Source organism: Lagopus leucura, unplaced genomic scaffold, assembly GCF_019238085.1.
Source record: "Lagopus leucura isolate 7727_CA_CO unplaced genomic scaffold, USGS_WTPT01 33037-0_obj-0_obj, whole genome shotgun sequence".
NCBI lineage: Eukaryota > Metazoa > Chordata > Aves > Galliformes > Phasianidae > Lagopus > Lagopus leucura.
Genome location: NW_024964203.1, coordinates 314 through 3168, shown reverse-complemented (window position 1 = coordinate 3168; position 2855 = coordinate 314). Strand labels below are relative to the sequence as shown.

The 2855-nt window shown below is 62.2% G+C and overlaps 1 long non-coding RNA gene across 1 annotated transcript; it reads left to right on the top strand.

The window, feature by feature from the left end:
• The first annotated feature begins 112 nt into the window (after positions 1-112).
• On the top strand, positions 113-1925 carry LOC122191595. The gene is made up of 2 exons (XR_006182432.1): positions 113-806; positions 1372-1925. It is a non-coding gene; the product is annotated as an uncharacterized LOC122191595 (long non-coding RNA).
• The last annotated feature ends 930 nt before the right edge of the window (positions 1926-2855 follow it).

The window sequence follows — 2855 nt, the reverse complement described above, 5'->3', positions numbered from 1 at the left end:
GGATGGGGGGATGTGGGGTGGGGGGTGTGGGGCTGGGATGGAGGTATATGGGGCTGGGGGTGAGGGGATGTGGGGTTGGGATGGGAGGGGATGGGGCTGGGGGTGGGGGGTTATGGGGCTTGCATGGGGAGGTGTGGGGCTGGGATGGAAGATGTGGGGCTGGGATGTGGGGTATTGAGGGGCAGAGCTCCAGTCCTGCACTACCATAGAGTCCAGACCTCCAGAACCACTGAGTGCAGACCTTCTAGCTGCTCACTACCATAGATTCCAAGCCTCCCAATCTCCCAGCCCGATCCTACCATAGAGTCCGGACCTCCAGCCCTGCTCTACCATAGAGTGCAGACCTCCAGCACCATAGAGTCCAGACCTCCAGCTCCACAGCTCCCAGCCCCACACTACCACAGATTCCAGACCTCCAGCACCATATTGTGCAAACCTCCAGCTCCCAGCCCCACACTACCATAGAGCCCGGACCTCCAGCCCCACACCTCCCCACACATTTCCCCCCCCCTCTCCCGCAGGCTTCACGACGGCCGCGTACCTCCGTGTCCACGCAGCCAAGGACCACGGCAGCACGCAGCCCCACGGCGCCCGGTCGCTGCGCTGCCGCCTCTGCGGCGTCCATTGCGCCACGGCCGCCCAATTGCGAGGCCACCTGCAGACCCACGGCCCCGCCCACGACGCTTCCGGTCCCGCCCACGGCACTTCCGGTCCCGCCCACGACGCTTCCGGTCCCGTCGCCGCGGCTTCCGGCCCCGCCCACTGCGAAGGGGGAGGAGCGGCGGAGTTGGGGTGAAACGGCGGAGGTGGGTGGGGCTTAAGACAAAGAGGGCGTGGCTTAGAAATGGGCGGGACCAAGAAAGGGGCGGGGCTTAACTGGGCGGGGCTTAGATGAAAACGGGCGGAGCTAGGGAAGGGGCGTGGTTTACTACTAGCCCTGCGGTGGGGCGGGGCTAAGGAAAGGGCGTGGCCACGAGCTTGCAAAGCTATTGGCTAAAGAAGGGGGTGGGCGGGGCTTCGGGCGTGGGTGTGGTCAGTGGTGGGTTGAAGCTGTGCCGGTAAGCTGGCTCAAAGGGGGTGGGGCTTATTGGGGACGTGGCCATGTGCGGGAGGAGCTGTTAGAGGGGGCGTGGCTAACTGCGAATGTGGGCGTGGTCTGAGGTGGGGCGGGGCTAAAGAAGGGGTGTGGCCACCAGGATAAATGGAGAGCTATTGGTTGAGCTGGAATGGGAGGGGCTTTTCCAGGGGGGGCGTGGTCATTGATGGGCAGGGTGTTGAGGAGGGGGGCGTGGCCTGGAGGGGGGGCGTGGTTTCAGGGCGGGCCCCAGAGATGCATGGGCCCGTGGGGCAGCACAGCGTTTCTCCCCACAGGTTTGGGGCAGCGCTGCCCTACAGCCGCCCCATGGATCCTCCCCACCCCTATGGGGCACACGGAGTGGGGGGGGGGGGCACAGTGCAGCTGGGGGGGGCTGCCCCATAGATCCAGGTCGGTGCCCTATAGATGTGTGGGGCTGCCCCATATATCTGGTTCGGCCCCCCCCCATAGATTCAGATTGTCACCCATATATATGTGGGGCTGCCCCATAGATGTGTTACATGAATTCAGGGGGGCTGCCCTATAGATCTGGATTGGCGCCCCATAGATGTGTGGGGCTGCCCCATAGATGTTGATCAGCGCCCCATAGATCTGGATCGACGCCCCGTAGACACCAGTGACACCAGTTCTGTAGGGCTGCCCCATAGATCGCTGTCCCATCCCCATAGATCTATGGGGCTGCCCCATAGCACTCCCAGAAGCCCCTCCCACGGGTGTTCCGAAAGCCCCGCCTACTTTTAAGCCCCGCCCCTTTTTAAGCCCCGCCCCCCTCAATAAAACCGCGCTGCAGCGCCTCCCCGGGAGAGAAAAAAAAACCGGAACACGGCAACCGGAAGTGATGATTCTTGTCGCCGCCACGAGCCGGAAGTGACGCAAAACGTCGGCGCCGCCACCGGAAGCGCCCTCACCCACGTGGCGCGGCAGAAAGCGGAAGGAAGTGGAAATGCCCCAAAAGCGACCAAAAAAATCGCAACGGGGGGGGGGGGGGGGGGGGGGGCGGCGATTTGGGGCTGTTTTGGGGTCTTTTGGGGGCACCCAGGACCCATAGATCCCCCCCCCCCTTAATTAGACTCCATTTGGGGTTTCATTCATTCAATATGGGGGCCCTATGAAGTGATGGGGTTCCTATGGGATCTCTATGGGGTGATGGGGTGCTTATGGGGTGTCTATGGAGCTCCTATAGGGTAATGGGCTCCCTATGGGGTTATGGGGACCCTGTGGGGTCCCTGTGGGGTGATGGGGTCCCTATGGGGTCCCTATGGGGTTATGGGGTCCCTATGGAGCTCCTATAGAGTGGTGGGGTCCCTGTGGGGTGGTGGGGTCCCTATGGGGTGATAGATTCCCTATGGGGTCCCTATGGGGTTATGGGGTCCCTATGGAGCTCCTATAGGGTGATGGGGTCCCTATGGGGTTATGGGGTCCCTATGGAGCTCCTATAGGGTGGTGGGGTCCCTGTGGGGTGATGGGGTCCCTATGGAGTCTATGGATCTACTACAGGGTGATGGGGTCCCTATAGGGTCCCTGTGGGGTCTACGGAGCTCCTATAGGATTATGGGGTCCCTGTGGGATGGTGGGGTGTTTATGGGGTCCCTATGGGGTTACAGGGTCTCTATGGAGTCTACGGAGCTCCTATAGGGTGATGGGGTCCCTATGGGGTGATGGATTCCCTATGGGGTCCCTATGGGGTTATGGGGCCCTGTGGGGTCTCTGTGGGGTGATGGGGTCCCTATGGGGTCTCTATGGAGTCTATGGAGCTCCT